Raw genomic sequence first — 18,681 nt, forward strand, 5'->3', positions numbered from 1 at the left:
TATCCAATTTGGCACATTTTGGAAATAATTCAACAGGTAGTGCCTTACCTTTAGATAAGCCGGCTTTTGTCCACTCAAATCAGACCACTGGCTCGTGCCTGTCCGTTCGACAACCTCGGACCGTCCAAACTTTTAAATTCCACCCCAATACCACAGGACGAGCCCCCAAGCTGTTAAGGTTCAAAATATTGGGGATGGAGACAAGAGAAAAACCACAATAACAACACTGGTCCGGCCGGGTTGAGTCAAACGATGATTTAATGATCACACACGTGGGAGATGGACACTGATGCAGACAGCCTCAAAATCTCAAAATGGTGGAGCATTGCTCAAACTTTTATAACCTCTGGTGCCTCCACCTTATCATAAAAAGCCTAAACATTCACATGCTCTCTCTCACACAGCGCCTAAGCTACGACCTTGGCTCCCTGTTTATCTGCTCCTGCTGAAATGGGGCAGAAAACTCCAGCACACTCTGTTCTCTTCTACTCAGACAAATTAGACAATAACCTTCTGCGAACAGTATTTCTTATAACTCAGCAATATAATGCATCATAAAACAATATCATTCATTCACAACAAGTCAGCAATTTAATGTAATGCAAATCAGTTTAACTAATGCAATAGTTATCAGCTTCTTCTAATTCAGGAGAATAATGCAAACTAAAACTACATAATAATTCACAATCTTTAATTAGGGGTATAACATGGCATAAAATAATATCATAATTTTACAGTACCCTATGATGTCACGTGAGGCGAGCACGGCCTTCTAACACGCAGCTACTGCTCGTAGGCATCCAGGCAGTCCTGCAGCCACTGGGCCAAGCTTGGAAGAGTAATAACCCACCGGGCGAAGTGAATCACCATGCTGCTTTAAAAGAACAGAGGACATGAAACCATTCTTTTCATCCACCATTTGTGTATATGGTTTGGATGGATTTGGAAGCACTAAAACGGGCGCTGTTTGCAGCAGCTGTTTCAAGGAGGTGAAGGCAGCTTCAGCCTGTGGTGTCAAAGAAATGCGACCATTGGCTGACAGACTTGTACCATGAATGAGTGCAGTGAGTGGGGCTTCCACAGAGGAGTAGTGTGGAATGAAATTGCGGCAGTATGATGTGGTTCCTAGGAATGACACCATCTGTTTTTTGGTGAGAGGTTTTGGAATGGTCATCACAGCTTCCACCCTCTTGGAGGAAATCTGGTGAGAGCTGTAAGAAATCACATGGCCTAAGAATGTGACTTGCTCTTTACAAAACTGCAATTTTGACTTACTAGCTTTGTGGCCCTTGTGATACAAATGTGTCAGTAAAGTGAGAGAATCGGCCAGACACTGCTCTTGTGTGGGTGCACACAGTAGCAGATCATCGACATATTGCAGTAACACTGTGCCTTCGGAGAGGATCAAGTCTGACAGAGTCTCTTAAGGCTGCATTGTAGATTGTGGGGGACTCACAGTAGCCTTGACACAACCGAGTGAATGTGTAAACCTTTCCCTGGAACTCAAAGGCAGACCAGAACTGGCTGTCTGGGTGAACTGGAACAGAGAAGAATGCATTAGTCAGGTCAGCAACAGTAAACCACATAGCGTCAGATGGGATTTGGGACAAAATGGTGTGGGGGTTAGGAACCACAGGGGCTCTGGGGATTACAGCCTTGTTCACAGCTTGTAAGTCCTGCACAAACCGCCACTCAACAGGTTCATTTGGTCCTCTGATATTCTTCACAGGGAATAGTGGAGTGCGAACCGGAGAGGTGGGGCATGGGATAATTACTCCGGCCTTTAACAGGGATTCAAACACAGGACTAATCCCCTCTATGGCTTCCTGTTTCAGAGGATATTGTCTTTGGCATGGTCTAAACGAGGACTTTGGAGTGATTACCACTGGCTCACAATCTGTAATCAGGCCTACATCATACTTAGATGAGGCCCACAGGCCGTCAGGCACCTCTGTCAGCAGGGTGTGTGAGGAGTTTAGAGGAGGTGTTGTTTGAAGCAGACAGTGTGAGACAGCTATGTTCACTAGCTCAACTGAGCGGAAACACTGGACTGTATACGTCATGTTTTTTTTTTTTTGTAGGCTTTCATTTCTCGAGAAAACAGCACCGTGGGATTCTTTGTAGTCTCCCAATCGCAAGCGCGGTAGCACCGGTGCATAAATTCTCCCATGTCTTCCCACTGGCAGCTGTGAGCTTTTGCCAGGGGAACATGTGGGATGGATGCATTCATAGTAAACATGTTTCTTTGCTCATCGATGAGAGAAATCGCAAGCGCAGCAAATGTGGAGCTCCTAAAAATACATGTCACAGTTAGCAAATCATTCTCGGTTATGTACCATCCTTCCTCATAACTGTCATCAGGGCCATGCAGAGAAAAGTGAGACACGCAACTCAACTCTCCAGGAGCCATAAAACAGACATCTGGAGGCATGCAGTTGCGAGTCGCTTGTATGAATTCTGTAACAAGCGGTCCCTCTTCCAGCTTCCACCCGTAAGCGAAAGCCAAGGTCACGGGGTTATATTTCACCATCATATAATCATAGTCAGATTGCGTGATTGTGATGCCATTATAGCAGGAGATGAAACTTATTTTCAGTTTACAGTCAAATCTCTGGCAAGTAAATTGACCGGGCACAGGTCTGACCACAGAAACTCGTGTGTGAATTTTCTACCCTGTCCGTCTGCACAACACAGGGGTATGGTGAAAGTTTCTCTCTGTATGGTTCCTGATGCTGATACAGAATGAGTGAACCTCTCACCCAGCACAGGTTGGGGTGAGAGAGAATCTGAGCGTAGTACAGAGTGGGTGGCCCCGGAATCTACAAGAAATTCTACTTCCTGATTACAAACTAACATTTTATACAAGGGCAGTGATTTATAAGGCGCGCTATTTAAATGTACATATGTACCAGCTGGTGACAAAGAAACGTGTTCTACATGCTCAAAAGTGTGATGTATTAAAGTGTGTGTGTCTGTGTAAAACACTTTCTACATCAATGTGTGTGTGTATGTGTGTGTGATTTTCACTTCCCTGTTCTGATGAGGTGAGAAAACCACAGCCTGAAGCGTATTCTGGCGTCCTTTCCCTCCGTTCTCAGTCCGCTTGCTCCCACTGTGGGCTCAGCCTTTGGTAATTCCGGCGTTGTTGCTGTCTATCTCCACGACGGCCACGGTTAGGACAGGTTCCTCGTCAATGTCCGTAGTCTCCACAGACAAAACAGGTGTCCCGATCTCGTCTTGACTGCTGTTGTTGTTGATAATGTCCTCAGTCTCGTCTGTTCTCCCCACTTCGGCCACGCCAACTGTCTCTGTTGTGGAAACCTCCGTGCGGGTTTGCCACGGCTTTATACAGTGTTAGGGCTACATTATAGAGGTCGGCATTTTGTTTTTCCTCTCTTTTGCTTTTCTTCTCATCCAGGTGGCTCTGAGCGTGGCGGGCATGGCGTCGTAGCTCCGTTAGCCGCGGTTCATCTTCTCCCCCCACGTACGAATGCTTTACCTCGGCTGCCACATCTGATCTCAGTCCCCGGAAAATATGGCCGCAGAGATGGTGCTCATATGTGGAGGCGGAGGCGCCCGTCATGTCATCTTTGGGTATTCCACCATTAGCTTCAAACACAGTTGTCATGCGATGTATGAAATCATCCACAGATTCATCCTTTCTTTGCTTGCAAGACTCAATCTTTGACATGTCCACTAATAGGTTTGTAGCTTGAACCTATCCGCTGGAACGTTGAAGACAATATAATTACACAGCAAAGCAAGACACGAGTAGGCAAAGTTCTTCATGTTACTCGTGCACGGGAGAGACCGGACAAACGCCGTTCCTTCGCTTGACCCCAGTTGCTCTCGTCCGTTCTCCCGTAACACTGCCCTTTTATTGAGGTTACATGAATATGCATAGGTTCATTAACATATGACGTCTACATACACACAAAGAGTACCTTGCCTGTGTGTGTGTGTGTGTGTGTGTGTGTGTGTGTGTGTGTGTGTGTGTGTGTGTGTGTGTGTGTGTGTGTGTGATTTGTGTGAGGTCAAGATGTGACCCTGTGAAGACTCCCCAAAGCTGGTGCCAGGCGTCTAGCAGATCTATCTAAACAAAAGGCTCTTATACTTAAAGAGATATACGTGTGTTTGCTATACCATATATCAACAAAGAGAAGATAGGACCTCTCTGATGTTCCTAGACTGTGGGTGTGCATTCTAGTGTGGAATACACACCAAGCCTTTACAGCCTGCTAAAGATCACAGTCCTATCACTACACAATTGATTATATACCTTTAAGCATATATGGTTAAATATTTCTAAGCATAAATGACAATCAACAATACAAAACCTAACATCCACCTTATCTGGGAAAACCTCCTTTAGCTTATCCATCAGGTGGGTCACTGCAGTACAATAGTCACGGTTTTCTCCATGCTCATAGGTCAGGTGTCGTATCCTCAGCGTAGGATCAGGCAAGTGAGGTGATATTGTCCTCAGGTTGCATGGTTTCAGCTTGCCTGCTAGTGCACGTCTAATTTCTTGACCCATGGGACGATATTCTTGGCAGAAAATTAGGAGTTGCTCTCCGAACTTTGCACCCGACACGAGAGGGTCAGATAGATGGCTTGTGGCGTCAGCGATGTCTGACTGTGTCCACGGTCTGTGAACTAAAATAGGTCCTTTGGGTCCCGCCACTTCCACCATCGGGAGCTGCAGGGGTTGTCCTTTCGCCTGTCGCTGTCTCCGCGTTCTCTGCCCGGTCTGGAACTTTTCAACCTCCTCGCTGCTGTCTGCGTTGTCTGTATCGTCCCGCTCATCATCAGTGAGAGAATATTCAGGCTGATCCGTGGCAAAAGGCAGGGCGTAATATCCATGGCGGCCGTCCTTACTTCTGCTCTTTCCTTTCACATCTCTCCATTGCTGTTTTTTCTCTTTCGTCGCTTCAGCTCGCGACGCGTTTATAGCTCGCGACGCGTTTACAGCTCGCGACGCGTTTACAGCTCGCGACGCGTTTACAGCTCGCGACGCGTTTATAGCTCGCGACGCGTTTATAGCTCGCGACGCGCTCCGTGTGTGACTGAGCGCTGTGTCGGATCTGAGGGTCATTCTTTCCGCTTCATCCTGGAGGGGCTGTCGTTCCTCAGTTGCGGAATCGGCGCTGGCATCCTCTGGCGGTGAGGCGTGTGGTGCAGGGAAAGGAGTCCGCATCGGCTTTCAGGCCCTGCAAAACAGCCTGAACTGGGGAAGCACAAACAGTGCGTGAACAGGGAAAAGATGTTTTGTTCTCCGTGTTATACAGAGGTGGAAGAGGCGCTGAGGCAGATTCTGCGTCAGCCTCCCTTCCACGCACTTCTCTAGGTAATTCTTTCAGAGCTGCTTTGTTTTCTCTCCGTTCTGCTTCCCCCATCCACATTTTCAAACATTCCTTCTCATCGCTTACCCTACACAGATCTATGGTCCTAACTTTCCCTTTCTTCAATAATTTTGCTTCTTCCTCCCTCAAATGTTCCTCTATTTTCTTTAACTGGTTAACACTTAGCGATCCCTTTTCAGGAAACCCGTTTACTTTTTGCCACTTAACAACATATTTCATACACCCAATTCCCCATTTCTTAACCATACAGTCAAATATTGAGTTTTGTCCCTGGCCACCTCGTGGAGCGCTTGCCACAGCCGCCTCTCGAGCTGCTAGTCCGGCTCCGCTGGCTGCCTTACTGGATCTAGATCCCATATTACTACACAAGGCGTCCCCCGTGAGGTTCCTTGCCTTCTACGGACCAAGGAACGAACACCGCCACCCCCAGGATCCTTTAGAAGACGCTAGGGATGTCACTCCGTGATTCTACACAAAGACTCCCTCGGAGCTCTTGCCCTGGAAGGTCGTAACACGTTCACCTTCTTGAACTCCCCGAAGGCTGCAACACGCTCACTCGGCCAGACACAAAACTCTCGTGACTTGTTAAAAAGGTGGATACAGCTCACCGTTCTGCAGGAGTTTCCCCGCGATTCGTCAATGTGATCTCGGTGGTCGCTGAAACACAGGCTCTGTGACTCTGCCTTTCTCTTTGCTTTAAACAGCTGGCAGGACCGAAGCGTTTTGCTACTTCGGGGTGATCAGCCGTCCCAGAGCTGTCCTTCAGCGAGAACATTGGATCACCCTGCTCACAGCGCCAAACTGTTGTGGAAATTTTAATTACCAAAGCCTGCAGACACGATGAGTTGTAACAACACCTTTATTTCAGCTATCTTATGCATAAGGAGGGACGTCAGTCAGGGGTCACTGAAAGTCGTCTCTGACAATGAACAATTCAAGTCCTTTTTATACACAGTCGCAGAACAAAAGGCTTTTACAGTTGCAGTTCACACCTTGGCTCTAAACAGAAAGACTCTCTATCACCTGTGTGAATCTCCCCCACTCTGGGGTCAAGTCTTCCTGTGTGAGCTTCTGTCTCCTGGCTTCCGTCTCCTGGGAGACATTCACCAGTTTCTCACTGTCTGTTTCCCAGCATGAATGAGGTGTGAACCAGACGTACTAAAATAAGTAACATGAAAGCATTTCATCAAGACAATACATTAAAGGACAATACATTAAAAAGAAATCCCACAACACCACCTTCACCCAGTATGTGACCTGCCCCATCGTAGGCAATAAAACATTGTACTTAATGTATGCCAATGAAAAGGTGGCATACAGTTCATCACCTGCCCAGGGAAGATCTGATCGTAACCTAGTGCACCTTGTCCCTGTGTGCAGCCCTTAGTGTGCAAGGAGCCACTAATCACCCACGCAGTGCAGAGATGGTCCGCGGAGGGCATATAAATAAATAATAAAAGCAAATAAATGACAGTATGCTTTTACTGAAACAAACAGAGACCTTAACTTTTATCAAAATACCATTTTACTCAGTTTAAAGTAATACCACTGTATAATTTAATGTTAACAGTATCTCAGGAATATTTTGCCCCTTCAACATGCATTTAAAAAGAACCTGATATGCAGTTTTACTCCGCCATCATTGGCCTCATTCAAGATGTTGTGGAGTCTGTACACCGGCAGGAAGTTGAGCGGCTAGTACTCTGGTGCAGTCAGCACAAGCTGGAACTGAACACGCTTAAGACTGTGGAGATATCCCTCACACCCTGGACGTAGACTTATTGACCCGCTGCCCTCTGGCAGACGGTACAGAAGCCTGCAAGCCAGGACCACCTGACACATGAACAGTTTCTTTCCCCTCCCCTGCCATCTCCCTCCTAAGCGGTTGAACTGTCACACTGCTAGACTGCAACTGCACTCTTTGGTATTAACTTCTGTAATCCTGTAATTTCTGTATAAAAGAATTAGATTGTGTATTATATTGTTAGTTTATACACCTGTGTGCATATGTGCATGTGTATTTATGTATGTCCATACACATAGATGGATTGTGTTTTACATTTTTGTGCTTGACAGACGCCCTCAATCGGAACCTAATTCCTTGTATGTGTTTGCGCATATACTTTGCCAATAAACGCGATTCTGATTATGAGGTATTTCCCTCTGGATGGCACACACGAGTAAATTAAGTAGAAAAAATTTCATGTGTATAGCCTCTTTTAAAATTCTTTTTTGGAAACCACAAGAAGAGAAATATGTGGCATTCCCTTATGTCATTTTACATCTTCACTGTCAGTAGACAGTTGTGAACATATTTTGATCTGGCTTTTTTTCCTTAACTCAATAGACCTGGCACACATTCTACAAAGACAACTCTCTTCCTCTGCTTCAAGCTCTTTGCTTTAAGCAGCTAAAGGGGAGTTAATTTTCTTCTTCCGACTTACCTTCAATGCACTGTCTTAGTCACTTCAAATCTCACCTTTTCCCCTTATTTTTCAGAGATTACAAGTTCATGTGTGACATTGTTTTTACTTTTAGCTAAAGGGTGGTTTAAAAAAACACTGTAGAAGCACTTGTGGCTGTGTCCTTTGTGCACACACATTAGTGAAAATGAAAAACATTCATTTTTAGAGTGTTTGATCTATAAACATGTACCACTGTGTAATCCCGTTTTTGGATGAACTGAGGCTTAAAAATATACGCTAGAAAAAGCAACTGTTCATTTCAGCGATTTTGGTTCCTTATCAGCAGAGTCAGACAGCATGAATATGAGGAGGCTTGTAGAGATGACAGTAGGCAAGAAGACAAGTTTCCTGAGGTTGGGCTGAATGAACATAGAACACAGGGAGAAACCTGAACAAGCAGAAGGAACTTTAGCTAAATATATTGTCACGTGCAGCAAAATGACAGTAATAAAGAAGGTAAGTGGTGGCCATAGAAAAGCAAAGCTATCACTGGATTGACTGTCCGAATTGCTACACACTTTTTAAGCAAGTCTAACAACTCATTTTCTTTACTTTGGTAATTACAGTTAGCGCCTTTTATGTATAAAATATAATTTAAATGCCAGTGTTCATTATCTTGACGTTATTTTCGCAAAAAAGAAAACACTAGCTTTACAGTCATCATCCCTTACATAGTTCTACCACATTTACATAAATCACTACAAAGTTCATATCAAACTATATAAATGTAAAATTACGCAGAAGTCGTAAATGTTTCCATAAAACTTCCCCACAAACAGTTTAACAAAAATAATATCACGGTCAGCACTGACACATGTTCACAGTCCTCAAATAGATTTTTAACCAGGTTATAGTCAAAGGTCAGGTGCCAATCTCAGAGTTAACGCCGAAGTTTAAAGTCAGTTTGTTAAAACTGCTTTGTTCTTGAAAGCAGTGAGAAATATTCATAACTTTTAAGTCTGAGTTGAGATGGATTTTTGAGTTCTTGGTTTGAGAACAGATGAGGGTAAATTCACTGAACCATTTACCTTGACTTAAGAACATAATTGTACTACATAGCCCTCGTCAATGGAACCCAATACCAGTATTTGACAGTAACAGGTGAGCCTCAACTTTAATTTGTAAATAGACAAGACACCATAAGAACTGACATTACAATACTTTATTTTACAAAAGTCAGTGTCTTTTAGTTTAAAGTTTGTTTGGCATCTGTTGTACATCTTGAAAAAATAAATAAAATTAAAAAAAAACACACTCTATGCAGTGTACTATAATTGAACACAAACGACAATCCACAACAACCTTTCAAAACAATATTTCTAGATGAATTGTCATTTTCCTTCCAATACTGGAAACTTTCTGAACACCACTTATTTTGCATGGCTTGATGCATGCATACCCCATTTGTCTTAACTGGACTATAAATATAACTATATACACAATGAACAGTCACATTTGTAGAAACAACACTTTTAAAATGTAAAATCTTTAAGAAGCCCGAGTGCCAGGAGCAATCCCATTTAAGAACACTTACAATAACAACTTCATCCCAAAAGGCCGCAGGTTTTAACCACAGCTTCCCAGCATCAGTTCATGTATGCAGCTACACCTTTCCAAATCCCAGGGATCCTTTTAATGCATCGTTCATAAGATCTTTAAATTGATCTTCATCTGCAACACTTCTTGGAAGATACAGGGATAAGCTGCACGTTGATGTGTATGGGATGCGCCGCATCCCTGACTCCTGATCGTAAAAGTCTATGTTGCAGGACTGTGGGAACCCCAGTGGTGGAAGTAAGTCAGCCCCAGTTATAAAGACCAGCAACTCTTCAAACGTGTGGTCCACCTCTTGCTCTGTTAAAATACATACAACTAGTAAATAAGGTGCAATGTGTAGGTTCATGAATCAAAGATTTATAATCAGGTACACTGACTGTATAGTAGAGCAGTTGCGTTAATGACTATTTTGGAGTCAAAAACAGGTTGTTAGGCAAAACCAATATTGCAAAGCATTGTATAATAAAAAAAAAAAAAATTTAAAAAGCAGCACGGTGGTTAGCACTGTTGCCGCACAGCAAGAAGGTCCTGAGTTCAATTCCATCATCAGGCTGGGGTCTTTCTGCGTGGAGTGTGCATGTTCTCCCCGTGTTTGTGTGGGTTCACTCCGGGTACTCTGGCTTCCTCCCACCGTCCAAAGACATGCAGCTTGTGGGGATAGGTTAATTGGATAATCCAAATTGCCACTAGGTTTGAATGTGAGCGTGAATGGTTGTCTGTCCCTGTGTGTTAGCCCTGCGACAGACTGGCGACCTGTCCAGGGTGCACCCCGCCTCTCGCCCTATGACAGCTGGGATAGGCTCCAGCGCCCCCCGCGACCCTGAAAAGGATAAGCGGAAGCGAATGGATGGATGGAAAATTAAAAAAAAAAAAAAAAAAAAAAAAAAGGTCATGCTAACCTTGGTCCGTTAGGAATGTTGCCAACATGCCATTTTAGGTGAGGCATGTTAATAGGTCTTTAATATGGTACTCCGTTTGGCCACTTTATATTATTGAAAATACGGTTTTATAACACTTGTTACATTATCCGGGTTAGGCTACACCGTACTGCACTGCAATCACAACTTCGTACAATTCGAAGACGTCTGTGGTCAGTGACTTTTGAAACCAGTGTGACTTTCAGTTCTTTGTGACACACACTCACTGTTTATTCAAATTAAATGGTATTGTGAAATTGTAAAAATAAGTATATTTGAATGTGCACCACTAGTCAAGTAATGAAGTGTGTTGTTATGGTAATGATAAATTACTCATGTTTTTTTGTCTGATTTCAGACAGTATCATTTCACCCGTGCATCAATGTATGCGGAACTGACTGACAGTGCCTTGGATGAACATGTGCAGGACATTGTCGCTGGCAATGAACAAATTGGTCCTGAGGCTGTCAGAGCCTCCCTGCGAGTACGTAGACTACGTGTACAGCGAAGGAGGGTTCTAGCAAGCATGCTACGGATAAATCCTGGAGCAGCTGCCCTTAGAGCAGTTTTGCGGAGACCAGAACGAAGAACATATCAGGTTGCAGGTCCAAACTCATTGTGGCACATTGATGGAAATCACAAGCTGATAAGGTAACTGTTACGAAATCAGTTTTACCCCGGTTCTTTTTATTCCTCGAGCATCCAGAAATGGCACCGGACTCAGTAGTCATTTTCACAAAGCTTTTATTCATCTTTATTCATCTTCATTTAAGCATGCATCTTCTAGAAGGGAAGACAAGGCCGGTGTCCCTCTGCAAAAATCTTCACCCCTTTGTTAGTTACAGCCAGCTTTATAGAAGCGACCCCATCATAAAACCCCCCACGGTGTGCTGCAAACTCTGTGTCTGTGTCTATGTGCACGAGCACATGAATGCCTACATGTGCGTTCCCACGTGTCTATGTGAGTGCTCGTGTGTGACTGTGTACGCATACCTGTGTGTATGTGTGAGTGCGTGTGGATGTGTGTGCGTGACAGTTAAAACACTGTGGGTGTAGGTAACTCCCTAGAGGTCATAAAACCCATCTCCCTTCCAGACCACAGTTACAAATGTTGAGACCCCCACCCATACATCCTCTGGGGAATTTCCACTCAGTGTGGGAGGTCTCCTACACTCTACTCCTAAGTTCACGACACAGTCAGCCTTTATTACTTTAAGGGCAGTGTCTCTACAACAGTTCTACATTCTATGTTAACACATTTCTAAACTCTAAAATAAGCTAAACACTCCTACATAACCAAACACACTGATTTGTTGAACACCTATTTTGACCAAAGTGAAATTCAACATTACATCAAATATAAGACACATCCAATAGAGCCAGGCCCTGGGATGGGCAGTCCTCTAACACAACTTGTTATGTTTAAAGGGGAAGATCATAGAACACAGACAGCGCAAGCAACATACAGAGAAAAATTCAAACTTGACATGCAATAGTGCCATGTAAATCAATTAAGACTGTGTTTTCCATTGTTTCAATAATAAAGCAGAAATAATATTTTTCTTCTTATGGACCACGGTTTTAGGTGGAGGATAGTCATTCATACCTTCGTAAAAATGGTGTTTCCGTATCAAACAGTACACACAAGCCATCATCTACTAAGCACACAATGCGCCAACTGCACACTGATGGTATGAATACAAAACACTTCTGGCTTTTGCTTTCTCTGTGCACAAGGTAGGCTATGTCAGTTTGAGCTCATACTTCTGTCATAGATCCATAAGCATAGAGGGATCCAAACTTCAAGTACTGCTGTTTATTCAAACACATCAAAACAAACACAAGTGTTTATTTCCAAGTATAGGATTATTTGCAATCGCCATAATGACTATATGGGTTACTTGGTCTGCAGTGAACATGCTTCCTCTGCCCCCAGCATCTGGTCATCTAGCAATTCTGTAAAGTAACAATTTCAGTATTTTTACATCAATGGTATTGGTGTGTTTCTCATTGGCATATGGCAGTGCTACAAGTCTTTGTGCAAAGTGACTGTACTAACCGATTCTCATTTCAAGATGTCCTTATGGTGCTTGCTACAGTGTAGCGGCTCGAGTTAGGCTGGACCCGTTGGCCAGCTACCCTCAGGGTCATTCCACGGTTGATTACATGGTCCACTATTGTAGCTCTGATGTCATCAGCAATTCTATTTCTTACTCTTCCTACCCTTCCTCTCCCCCCTCCTCATCTTCCTCTCCCCCCTCCTCGTCTTCCTCTTGCTCCTCCTTGTCCTTGTCGTCCTCTTCATCCTACTTCTTCACCTCCACGTCATCTTCCTCGGCCTCCTCTACTTCTCACTCTTTCTGCTCCCTCCATTGTACTCCGCACACACAGCTTACCTGTATTATAGTGCTTAGGCTGATTGCAAAGTGAACTAATTATCTAAAGAAGTTTTCACATGTGAAAGTGTGCCAGACAGTTGGCAGATTAGTGTTAATGATAGCCATACATGTGTATACTTTTGCTAGGAGTGTGTTGGAAATTTGGTAATTGAGTGTTGTGCAGTGAATTGTGCCTACAGTTTTGCAAAGTGTGTGTTACAAAATTGCAAACTGAGTGCAAAGCAGTTTTTGTGCTTTTAGTTTTGCAAACTCAGTGAGTGGTTTTGCTATAAGTCTGAATAGTTTTAGAGATTGTGCTACAGGAATCACAGTTAGGGTTTAAGCATTCAGAAAAAACTGTAATCTAGCTGTGTTTGCTTTTGCAAGAGAACTACAATGTTTTGATTATTGGGTGACAGGTTTTCTTATTTGTGTGAAGAGTTTTGCAAAATTAGCCAATAGTTACAAAAAATGTGCTTAAGCAATCAGAAAAAACTGTAAAAGAGCATCTTAGAGAAGCAGAGTTGCTCTGGAGGAAATATGGGCAGAGGTTGATCAATCTGCAAAAAACTCCATTAACAAATTGTGCAACAATTTCAGAATAATGTTCCCAAGTGTAAAGTCTTAAAATATTCCATCCTCTAGAGGCATAAAAATATATTTTATCAAAAGATTCAGTGACTGCAGAAATCTCTTTGCAGAAACAATGAGGCTAAAAGCCATGATGTCAGTGATCTTCAAAAGCTCATAGGAAAGTTATCATGGAGCATTAAAGAGTGCCTCAGATCCGTTTCAACATTTAAACTGTCATTTGTGTGTTGAAGTGCAAAAGCTTACGGCACCTGGTATTCCCAGGCGGTCTCCCATCCAAGTACTGACCAGGCCCGACCCAGCTTGCCTTCCGAGATCAGACGAGATCGGGCGTGTTCAGGGTGGTGTGGCTGTGGGAGGAGCTGCTTCAGAAACAGCCTTTTTATACATGCTGTGATGACACAGTCATCCTTACGGTTTTTTAATGTCCTGTATATAAGTTGAATTGTCCAAAGCACAAAAATGTTGCACTTCCAAATGGTCCTAACACACTGTGTGCTCTGTGTCACTTTAACACTGTGCTGTGAGAAACTAACATGTGTTATTATGGTGACGTTACCGCGGGAAAAGCATTTTTGCAGCTCAGTGTTGAAGCTGCAGTTCGCAACAAAGATTTGCATGCTTTCGCTGTAACATGTGAAGCTTAGCACAATACTATATTTTAAACTGTGTGACATTTGCCAAGTATAAAAGGTCTTTTATAGCGGGCTTCTCTCGCTTACGGCCATACCACCCTGAACACGCCCGATCTCGTCTGATCTCGGAAGCTAAGCAGGGTCGGGCCTGGTCAGTACTTGGATGGGAGACCACCTGGGAATACCAGGTGCTGTAAGCTTTTGCACTTCCACACACAAACTGCAGAGGGCGCCGCTGCTCACTCAGTGGAGGTGAGCTTCATGACAACGCTCCTGATTGCATTTCGCTTTTGTGCAAAACAAAAAAACAAGAACGAAATATTTAGGAAATACACAAACTTATTTATTCTGTAAATGTAGAAAATGTCTGTGGCTAGTCCCTCTGGGCTCAGTACAGAGGAACTTGTTAACCTTGTAGTGTGCAGCGGGCGCAGTGTCAACCTGACACCCATGTGCAACCAGTTTGAACTCTTATTGGCTGCCGACTGCGGTCTCGAAGAATACTGAATAAATGCACATCAGTGTGCTACCCTGAGCAGGGAACACGATATCATGGAGTTTCTAACCTGGAGCAAGGTGAAGGTGACGCAACTATGCAGGACCGCCCCTGCTTAGCTTCAGAGATCAGATGAGAACAGGCTGGTATGGCCGTAAGTGAGAGGCTTCCTCGATAAGGGGGTTCATGTAGATACTGTATGTCAATAGGAAATTGTACTTAGTAGTCAGTATAATCTTTTAATTATATAAGTTTGTATATGGTAGAATACTGCATGTAATCATTAGTGTTTAGTTGGTGGCATATTGAAAGAATGTCTCATCCTAGGAGGTCTGTAACATTCTAGGGTGTTCACCCCCACATCCTAGGAGCATGAGAGAGGTCGTATCTTTTCTTTGTTGATATATGGTATAGCAAACACACGTATATCTCTTTAAGTATAAGAGCCTTTTGTTTAGATGGACCCGCTAGACCCCTGGCACCAGCTTTGGGGAGTCTTCACAGGGTCACATCTTGACCTCACACACACACACACACACACACACACACACACACACACACGTACACCTCCACATTGCAATGTAAAGAACAAACTCTCACTGAAGTATAAATAAAGACCGGGGCAGTTTCTCAGCGCGAGTCTCAGTTCTGGAGACTGCCCTTGCTAGCAAGAAGTCCTGTGTGTTTCTCTTCTCTGAGTCTTTACTGAAGAAGTGTTTTAGAATATATTTCTTAACACTGTAACCCATTTATTGGGATTTAAAAAACAATTCAGAGTGAAGGATATTGATTAGTTTCTACTTTTTTTAATAGCTGCACATGACAGCACAGTTATAATGCATAGTTAATGCTGCAATATTCGCGTCATAAACAATTGTGAGTGTTTGCACAAAAACATCTACAAGTGCTCTGTGCATGTACAGTGATATTGATGTAACGCTTGAAGAATTTGACATTACTACATCAGTGGAAGAGCTCATTGCGCAAGACTCACTAACCATCCTATTCGAAAATGAGCTTAAAGGGTGCCTCAGTTCCGTTTCAACATTTAAACTGTCATTTGTGTGTTGAAGGCAAGGCAAGGAAAGTTTATTTGTATAGCACAATTCAACAACAAGGTGATTCAAAGTGCTTTACAGAGACATTAGAAACAAAAACAAATAAAAAGCATGATTTAAAATTGATTAAAAATAAGCAAACTAACTAACTAACTAATTAACAAACAAACAAACAAAACAGTATATAAAATCAAAACAGATAAAATCAGAACAGTAGATAAAATCAGTAGTTAAATGTAAGTTTTGAAATTTAAGCTTAAAGTGTGGATTTGGTGCTTTATTCAAATGCAGCTGAGAACAGGTGAGTCTTCAACCTGGATTTAAATAAACTGAGTGTTTCAGCTGATCTGAGGCTTTCTGGGAGTTTGTTCCAGATATAAGGAGCATAAAAGCTGAATGCAGCTTCTCCGTGTCTGGTTCTGACTCTGGGAACTGATAAAAGACCGGATCCAGATGACCTGAGGGATCTGGATGGTTCATACTGGGTCAGGAGGTCACTGATGTATTTTGGTCCTAAACCATTCAGAGCTTTATAGGCCAGCATCAGAACTTTAAAGTCTATCCTCTGACGGACAGGCAGCCAGTGTAAGGACCTCAGAGCTGGACTGATGTGGTCCACTTTTTTGGTCTTAGTGAGGACTCGAGCAGCAGAGTTCTGAATGAGCTGTAGTTGTCTGACTGATTTTTTAGGTAGACCTGTAAAGATGCTGTTACAGTAATCAAGCCTACTAAAGATGAATGCATGGACTAGTTTTTCCAGGTCCTGTTGAGACATCAGATCTTTTATCCTTGATATATTCTTGAGGTGATAGTAAGCTGACTTTGTTATTGTCTTAATGTGTTTTTCTAAGTTTAGGTCTGCATCCATCACTACACCCAAATTTCTCGCCTGGTTTGTGGTTTTTAGATGTATAGATTGAAGTTCTCTGGTGACCTGTAATCGTTTTTCTTTGGCGCCAAAGACTATTACCTCAGTTTTGTTTTTGTTTAGCTGGAGAAAATTGTGGCACAGCCAGTCATTAATTTCCTCAATGCATTTACCAAGAGCCTGTACAGGGCCTCGGTCTCCTGGTGACATTGTGATATATATTTGTGTGTCATCTGCATAGCTGTGATAGTTTATTTTGTTGTTGTTTATAATCTGTGCCAGTGGGAGCATGTAGATGTTAAACAGAAGGGGTCCAAAGATGGAACCTTGGGGAACTCCACATGTGATACTTGTCTGCTCAGATGTGAAGTTACCTATTGATACAAAGTATTTCCTGTTTTCTAAGTATGTTTTGAACCAGTTTAGTACAGTTCCTGAAAGACCTGTCCAGTTCTCCAGTCGTTTGAGTAATATGTTGTGGTCAACTGTATCAAATGCTGCACTGAGATCCAGTAAAACTAGGACTGACATTTTTCCACTGTCTGTGTTCAGACATATGTCATTAAACACTTTGGTCAGAGCAGTTTCAGTGCTGTGGTTCTGTCTAAAACCTGACTGGAAGGCATCATAGCAGCTATTCTGTGTTAAGAAGTAATTGAGCTGTTGAGAAACTGCTTTTTCAATGATCTTACTTAAAAATGGGAGATTTGAGATCGGCCTGTAGTTGTTCATTTGTGTCTTGTCAAGATTGTCCTTTTTCAGTATAGGTTTTATTACAGCAGTTTTTAGTGATTCTGGAAACACACCTGACATTAAAGAAAAGCTGACGATCTGTAACAGGTCTGACTCCAAAGTCTTTGAGACCTTTTTGAAAAAACTTGTTGGCAGGACATCTAAACAGCAGGAGGAGGAGTTCAGTTGACCTAAGATGTCCTCCAGGTCTTTGCTGTTAATAGGGTGAAACTGTTTCATGGTGTTTAAACAGTTTTTCGGTGGACACAGTACACATCCTGGATCTGCTGTTGATGTACCAAGTGCTTGTCTAATCTTTTGGATTTTTTCTGTGAAGAATTTGGCAAAGTCATTGCAGGCCATGGTCGAATGAAGTTCAGCTGCCACTGACACAGGAGGGTTTGTTAGCCTGTCAACTGTAGAAAATAAGACCCGAGCATTATGGCTGTTTTTAGTGATGATGTCAGAGAAGTAGGACCTCCTTGCATTCCTCAGTTGTAAATTATAATTGTGAAGTTTCTCTTTATAAATGTCATAATGAACCTGGAGGTTTGTTTTTCTCCATCTGCGCTCAGCTTTCCTACACTCTCTTTTTTCATTTTTCACCAGTGTGGAGTTTCTCCATGGAGACTTTTTCCTTCCAGAGATAACCTTCACCTTAATGGGAGCAATAGTGTCCATTACATTTAACATGTTAGCATTGAAGCTATTGACGAGCTCATTGACTGACCCTCTGGGCAGGTCAGGTGTTAATGGGAAGACCTGGTTAAAAATCGCACTACTGTGTTCAGTTATACACCGTTTTGTGATCACTGTTGTTGATATATTTATGTGGGCTGAGATTTTACTTTCAAAGAAAACACAGTAATGATCAGACACGCCCACATCAGACACAGTAACCTTTGAAATGCTCAGGCCTTTGGAGATCAGTAGGTCAAGAGTGTGTCCTCTATTATGTGTGGCCTCTGTTACATGCTGAGTCAGCCCAAAGTTGCCCAGAGTGTTACTCAGGTCTTTAGTCCCTTTGTCCTGAGGGTTGTCCACATGGATGTTAAAATCCCCAACAATAATTACACAGTCGAAATCAACACAGATCACAGACAGCAGTTCACTGAGGTCATTAAAAAAGTCTTTGCAGTATTTGGGAGGCCTGTAAACATTAAGAAACACAACTTTGGATGGGGCCTTCAGCTGTAAAGCCACATATTCAAAAGACTGAAAACTTCCAGGAGATAGCTGCTTACATTGAAATGATTCATTAAATAAGACAGCAACCCCTCCTCCTCTCCTGCTCACCCTGGCCTCACTGATAAAACTGTAGTTAGGAGGGGTCGTCTCGATGAGAACAGCTCCACTGTTACTTTGGTCCAACCAAGTTTCAGTTAAAAACATAAAATCAAGGCTGTGCTCAGTGATTAAATCATTAATTAAAAATGTTTTCCCAGCTAAAGATCTAACGTTTAATAAAGCCAACTTAAGTGTTTTAGAGGTATTACTTGTCCCCTCGTGTTTGGGAGCAGTCTGTGGCACACAAGGTATGTTTACTATGTTTAAAGATCTTTTAGAGTGCAGCTCTCTGTGTTTTGACCAGGCCACATGTCTCCTGTCACCTAAAAGTACA

General features: G+C 42.9%; 1 non-coding gene and 1 pseudogene across 1 annotated transcript; one reads left to right on the forward strand and one right to left on the reverse strand.

Annotated features, from left to right (window-relative positions):
* Positions 1-13,510: 13,510 nt before the first annotated feature.
* Positions 13,511-13,629, reverse strand: LOC112431015 (5S ribosomal RNA; annotated as a pseudogene).
* Positions 13,630-13,987: 358 nt separating this feature from the next.
* On the forward strand, positions 13,988-14,106 carry LOC112431457 (5S ribosomal RNA). The gene has a single exon (XR_003022528.2). It is a non-coding gene; the product is annotated as a 5S ribosomal RNA (ribosomal RNA).
* The last annotated feature ends 4,575 nt before the right edge of the window (positions 14,107-18,681 follow it).

Source organism: Maylandia zebra, linkage group LG9 (assembly GCF_041146795.1).
Source record: "Maylandia zebra isolate NMK-2024a linkage group LG9, Mzebra_GT3a, whole genome shotgun sequence".
Taxonomy (NCBI): Eukaryota; Metazoa; Chordata; class Actinopteri; order Cichliformes; family Cichlidae; genus Maylandia; species Maylandia zebra.